Source organism: Elephantulus edwardii, unplaced genomic scaffold (genome assembly GCF_000299155.1).
Source record: "Elephantulus edwardii isolate Elephantulus edwardi_28Jun2011 unplaced genomic scaffold, EleEdw1.0 scaffold00225, whole genome shotgun sequence".
NCBI lineage: Eukaryota > Metazoa > Chordata > Mammalia > Macroscelidea > Macroscelididae > Elephantulus > Elephantulus edwardii.
This window is the reverse complement of record NW_006399975.1, coordinates 3065306-3072239: the sequence shown is the minus strand read 5'-3', so window position 1 is coordinate 3072239 and position 6934 is coordinate 3065306. Positions and strand designations below refer to the sequence as shown.

General features: G+C 36.2%; 1 protein-coding gene across 1 annotated transcript in view; it reads right to left on the bottom strand.

The window, feature by feature from the left end:
* Positions 1 to 6934, bottom strand: part of UNC13C (unc-13 homolog C (C. elegans)) — a 912374-nt gene that overhangs the window by 860484 nt on the left and 44956 nt on the right. The window lies entirely within an intron of this gene.

Here is a 6934-nt window from a genome sequence, read left to right as displayed (position 1 = left end):
AGACATTAAAAAATATTTGCCCCAAGCATAATGGGTTAATATTATTACTATATAAATCCCTAAGAAAATACTAAAAATACACATAATTCTCAAACATAAATTGTATATGCCTACTATAAGGATATCATTAAGGGAGCTTTGGTGGCTTAGTGGTGAGGATCTGTGTTACTAACCCAAAAGCATGAGTTTGAGGAAGGAATATGTCCTATCTCCATACCTTTTCAATCTATATGTGAAACAGATCATCCTGGGGTCTGAGCTCTATGAGGAGTAATGTGGCATCAGGATTGGAGGAAAACTCATCAACAACCTGCATTATGCACATGACACAACCCTGCTTGCTGAAACTGAGGAGGACCTTAAGCACTTGCTGAAGAAGGTCATGGACTTCAGGCTTCACTATGGATTGAGGCTCAATATGAAGAAGACAAAGATTCTCACCACTGGACCAATTGGCAGTATCATGATAGATGGTAAAGAGATTGAGATTGTTAGCAGCTTGAGTTTACTTGGTTCCACAAGCAATGCAATTGGTACCAGCAGCCAGGATATCAAAGACAAATGTACTGGAAAAGTCTACTGTCAGGGACATCTCCAGAGTACTGAAGAGCAATGATATCTGCCTGGAGACTAAGGAGTGCCTGATTAAGACCTTAATCTTTGCAATTACTTGCTATGTATAAGAAAGTTGGATGAGGAATGAAAGAAAGAATTGATGACTTTGAACTGTAGTGCGAAGAGTACTGAATATACATGGACTGCCAGCAGAACAAACAGGTTCATCCTAGAGAGCGTGAAATCAGGATGCTCTTTGGAAGCAAGAATTCTGAAGCTTAGTTTGACATATTTTGGGCATATCAGAAGGGACCAGTTCTTGAAGAGGGACATCACACTTAGAAGGATGGAGGGACAGTGCAAGAAAGAAAGATCCTCAGTAAGATGGATTGATTCAGTGACTAGGGTAATAGGGGTAGATGTGTCAGAGTACAGGAAAGAGCAGGGTTCAGGGCTGTCATACATAGGTTTGTTATGAGTTTTAAACAACTTGATAGCACATAACAACAAAAACAACCACTACTCTGCAGGAAAAAGATTGACAATCTCCTCTTATGCAATTTACTACCTCTGAAAACCCACTGGAGGTTCAGCTATGAGTTGGTTCTGACTCAATGGTATATAAGAACAATTTTATAAGAAAATATTTTCAACTTCTTCAAGACTCAACTTGAAAATTCAAGCCATACACATGCACGCACACAATGTCATTTGTCAATTGGAAAGTATTTTAATATAAAAACTAATAATAGCATATGAAAAAGACATACAAATTTCTCATTTTAATAATTTATTATATTAAACAATTTTGTCTGCTTGACTCTATTAAGCTATACTCTTTTCATTATTTCCATTTTATAGATGAAGAAATTAAAGCACTTGGAATTCAATTCCAAGCAGTTTAACTCCAGAAATCTACTCTTAACCATAGTTCTAGGTTGCTTGAGTTTGAATAGCAAAGGTGTAGTGACACTAAGGAATGTTATTTCATTGCTGGTTTAGAGGCATTTGGAAACAAATACTGGAGCACAATTTCATATATATATGAAATTTATATATATATATATATGAAATTTATATATATGCATATAAATTTGTCTTACTACTTTGACATGTGAAAATCTAAAGAAATAATTTTAAGTGGTAACAAAGTTATGCTAATAATAACTTACAATAAAAAAATAAAGCAGGAAGAAATCTCAATATTCAATTCTGTAATAAATTTATAGACATTAAATTATAGTTCATAGCAACAATATATAGAAATAAACTTTTTTTCTAATAAAATGGCACTTACTGAGATTTTTTTAAAATGATCTTGAGAATTCTATCTATATGTAGAACAGATCATTCAGGAGTCTGGCCTCTATGAAGGAGAATGTGGCATCAGGCTTAGAGGAAGTTTTATCAACACCTACATAATACAAATGATACAATTTTGCTCACTGAAATGAACAGAACTTCAAGCATTTGCTGCAGAAGATCAAGGACTGCAATCTTCAATATGGATTGCATCTCAGTATCAGGAAAATAAATATTCCCATTACTGGCCCAATTGTGACAGATGGAGGATAGATAGAGGAGGACATCATACTCGGAAGGATGTAGGAGAAGAAGAGCCTGGATGAGATGGATTGACACAAGTGACTGTGGCAATCAGAGACAGTGAGATTGGTTCAAGTTTGGGCAGGGTTCAGAGAGATTGTTCCTAGTTTAGCTATGAGTTGTAGTCAACTTGATAGCACATAACAACAATAACAACTATCTTAAAACACAACTTATGGCCATTGAGACAAAACCTACCTATAAATGAACATCTAGCAGATTTTTGAAACAGTGATATGCTCACGAGTTGATTGCCCATCCAACTCCTGGGGAACTGCTGGGGGATTTGAACCAAAAGGGAGGGGGAACTTCTGAGGTAGCAGAACAACCCCTACAGACTACATCACCATTAATTTAGATATATTTAAAAATGCAGAAATTAATTCAAAAAAACACAGAGGTCCTCCTCGATGATAGCAAACAGTAAGAAAATAGGCAAAAAGTTACCTGCATCTAGAGGCTCTAACTTTCCAGAGAGGCAGACAAAATAAGCATGTAGGTACAGTAAATTAGAAAAGTCCTTTCAATTGATAAGAGAAAGAGAAAAGCCTAGTGATGAGACTGTTAGACCGGTGGGTGGCACTTTGCAAAACAAAGTATTAAGAAGCCTCATGGAGACAGTCAGGTTGTGCAATGATTTTAAGATGTGAAAGATTTAGTCAAGTGAATACCTGAGGGCTTGTAGACATTTAGTTATCAGATGCTGTTGGTAGTGTAGATATTTCTGGGCACTCACCTCGACACAAGGAGCTCTGGTGGCCTAGTGATAAGGAGCTGCACCTGCTAATTCAGATCCACCAGCTGCTTCTTGAGGGCGAGATGGGCAATCTCCTCTTGGGCAATTTACACCTTCTGAAAACACTGGCAGGTCATCTATGAGTCAGCATCAACTCTAGGGCAAGCAACACAAGATAACCTGTACACACTTCAGGATGGCTTACTGCAAACTTTTGCTTTGCTTCCCCCCCCCGCGCCCCGGTGAATCTCTTCTCTATCATAGGTCTTTCCCCCCTTCCTAATATGAAGCATGCTCTGCTAGTACATGGAGCCAATTTAAAGTTAATGGACCCAGAAACAGATTTTTGTCAAAAGGGGTCAAGGTCAGAAGCAGGAACATAGTCATCAGGATATGGCAGAAAGCCAGGGCAGAGGTGGAGGCACCCTGTGGAGGCTGGGTTGGAAGATGGAGAGTTAATGCTGTGATCTAGTCCAGTAGACTTTTGGACTTAACAGTCTGTAGTAGGGGGAAATGGTCTGTAGTGGGAAATATAAAAAATTGTCAGCATCAGTGTATACTCAAAACCAAAAATCCAAGCTCCTATGCAGTCAATTTCACCTCATGAGACTCCATTGAGTTTCCACGTTATAAAACTTAAGGGGAAAGAGACTATCAGAAAAGTGATTGGTAGATTGAACTTTACCTTGGTTAGGAAACCAAGATTTAATGTTCTATGTGGGCATTCAAAGTCATAGGATGGAAGAGACTATGTCATGGGTATTGAAAGCTAAGTAAAGGCAGGAAAAAGATTGTCTAAGAATTGGCACTAGAACACGCCAATCCTGGAATTAATGAAATTTAGTATGTCCAAGTCAACAGTGGCGATGTCTCTGTGGAGGTATTCTAGATGGTTATTTTTCCTTACTGTCATTAGTTTGACTTCAACGTTAAGTCTATGGAGCCAAAGGCCCAAGGGACAGGAAGTATCCAATGCCAAGCCATTCCATCTCATTAAGAGTTGGGGCTGCCAGTTGGGAGCAATATGAAAAGAACACAGAATTTTGACAACTGCAATCAGGCAATAAAATTAAATGACATTTTAAAAGTATTGCATAAGAGTATGAAATCTCTGTTAGAAGAGAAAGGAAATTTGCTATGAGCCAGATGGAAAGACATTATAATGTATTGAGAGACACAAATAAGTACAAAACTCAACCAAGCAGTGACGGGAATTATAAGCAAGCTCAATGGGGTGGATAGAAATGTTAGATAACAAGAGCATGAACCCAGAAGAGGGAAATGTCCTTTAAAGGGCATGAGTTCCTGTTGCTACAACAACTGTAAAAAGTAGTCTAACTTGTAGGCAGATGGTACAAGGAGAATAAAATAACGTTTCCTGGCTGAACATTTCTGATTAGTTGGTAATCCTAAACAGCCTGAGACAGGCTAACCTTTCCTTAATGGGAAAAGATTTAGAATTTAGCTCAGTGATGATAATTCAAACTCATAATTTGGACTCACATGTATTATCTAGGGGGAAATTATTTCTGCAAAACTAAGAACAATCCAGCTATATTTAGTAGTCAAAGTATTAAAATTACCTAAGAAATACTTTTACATATCTCAAGATTCTAAATTTAACCCTAATCAATTGTCTTTGGAATTATTATCTGAGTTGTTCAAAGAAAATATAGCCTTTCTAACCTGTGTTTGAGTTGAGAAGAGAACTTGGCATCTACATATTTATTACAATATTTTAGACAATAACTTAATAACCAATTGTTTCTCAGTCAACTAAAATGCTTAGAAAGAAAATAATGTATTTTAATAGATAAATGCAGTTTTTAAAGTTTAAAATTATGTAGCCAACCTCCTTTGTAAATAGATAACTTAATCAAAACCCTTTTTGAAAGTAATTAACAAAATTAACTATAAGGAACTTGATCTATTGAAGTATGCAACAAAGTGACAGCATGTAAGATCAATATACAAAAATCTGTCAGATTCTTCTACAGTAATAAATAGAAATTTGAAAAGGAAATAAGTCAAACAATACCATTTACAATGACCACTCAAAAGATGAAACATTTGGAAATAAATCTAGCCAGAGGTATAAAGTTTACAAAGAAAATTACAAAACACTACAATAAGAAACTCAAAGAGACCCACATAAATCAAAGAATATATACTGTAAAGATTTGGAAGGCTTACCTACGTAAGTTCGACTAACAACCCCAAAACAGGTGATCTGAATCTACCAGCTGCTTTGAGGGGAAAAAATAATGAGCAATTGCCTCAGATGCAATTTACAGCCTCAGAAAACCTGAAGGAGGGTCAGCTATGAGTCAGTCCTGACTAGACAGTCCATAGCAACAAGAGACCAGGAAAAATATTTGGAAATGGTATACCTGACTAAACTAACCTCCAAGGTGTACAGAAAACTTTAACATTTCAACTAGAAAAAGAAAAGAAAACCCATTAAAAAATTAATTGAATGCAGGTGGCAAAAAACACATGAAAAAATGCTCAAGATTTTATCATACCAGTAACAACAGTAAGGTTTAATAATACAGTAAATGATAAAGTGAGAGTGTGAAGAGATTAGAACTCTTATACTACTGGTGGTGGTTGTTGTCATCATTATATGCAGCCTTGTCAACTGTGACTCATTGCGACCCTGAGGAGTGGATCTCTACCCCGCCCTGCCCTGTGCCATCCTCACCAACTGTGACACACTTGTGCCCATTGCTACAGTTACCATGTCAATCCACCTTGTTGTGGTGCTTCCTTTCTTAAGCTGACCCTCCACTTTTCCATGCATGAAGTCCTTCTTCGAGGACTGCTCCCTCCTAATAATAAGTCCAAAATAAGTGAGATGGAATTTCAACATCCTTACCTCCAATGAGCACCCCTAGGATAGACTTGTTGGTTCTCTCGGTAGTCCATAGGATATTCAGTACTACAACACAACTCAAAGGCATCAATTCTTCTGTTATATTTAGTTATTTTCCAGTTATCAGATGCATAGCAAGCAACTGAGAAAACCACGACTTGCATCAGTAATATCTTCATCTTTAACTTACATTATTATTCTTTAGTATTCTGGAGAAGTCCCCGACATCTGATTTTCCTGGTGTAACTCATCTTTTGATTTCTTAACTGCTGATAAGTAACAAGATTGTTGACTGTGGACCCAAGTAATATGAAATTGTTGACAACTTCAATATTTTCTCCATATATCATGATGTTGGCTATTAGCTTGGGAGTGTGGATTTATTGCTTGATGATCTTCAGTAGCAACTGCTTCAATTCCTCCTCACTTTAAGAGTGTAAGGCAATACATATACATAACCCATGTTGTTAATGAGTCTTCCTCCAATTCTGAGCCACATTCTTTTTACTGAAATCTGTCTTTTCAAATGATTTGTTCAGCAGACAGACTGAATAGGTATGGAGAAAGGATGCAGCCCGGACACACATCTTTCTTGATTTTTAAAACATACAGTGTTCCTTGGCCTACATATGAGTTTTGCATGAGCATAATTAAGTGCTTACGTGAGACTTTTACTTAGAACTATGGTCTAGATAAGGTGTACCTTAGTCTCTAGACTTACATCATTGCTGCATAACTATAATTTTTTTATTGTGGTTTCAGTGAAAACTTGTGAAGAATATTAGCTCCTTATTAAAATATTTCTTGTTTTATGGCATTATTTACAATACCACAATGTCTCATCATTTTCTTATTTTTTATTTCTTTCCTTTTCACACATCTTAAGATATATCTTTTACATAGTTATTCATTTTTACTCTCCTTTCTCTTTCCATCCATGGTAACCATCTAAGATTGATTCTGCTTGTATGCAAAATTTCTTTAGTGTTTTTATTTTAATTGTCTTATAAAATATTTGCCCTTTTGTGGTGTTGTTCTCTAGATATGTCCAAGTTATTTAGTGTTTTGAATATTCTTTCTAATTTTTCAGTGTTACATAGTACTCTGTTGTATAAATATATCTTATTTATTTAACTATTCATCCATTTGTTGATAAATAATTG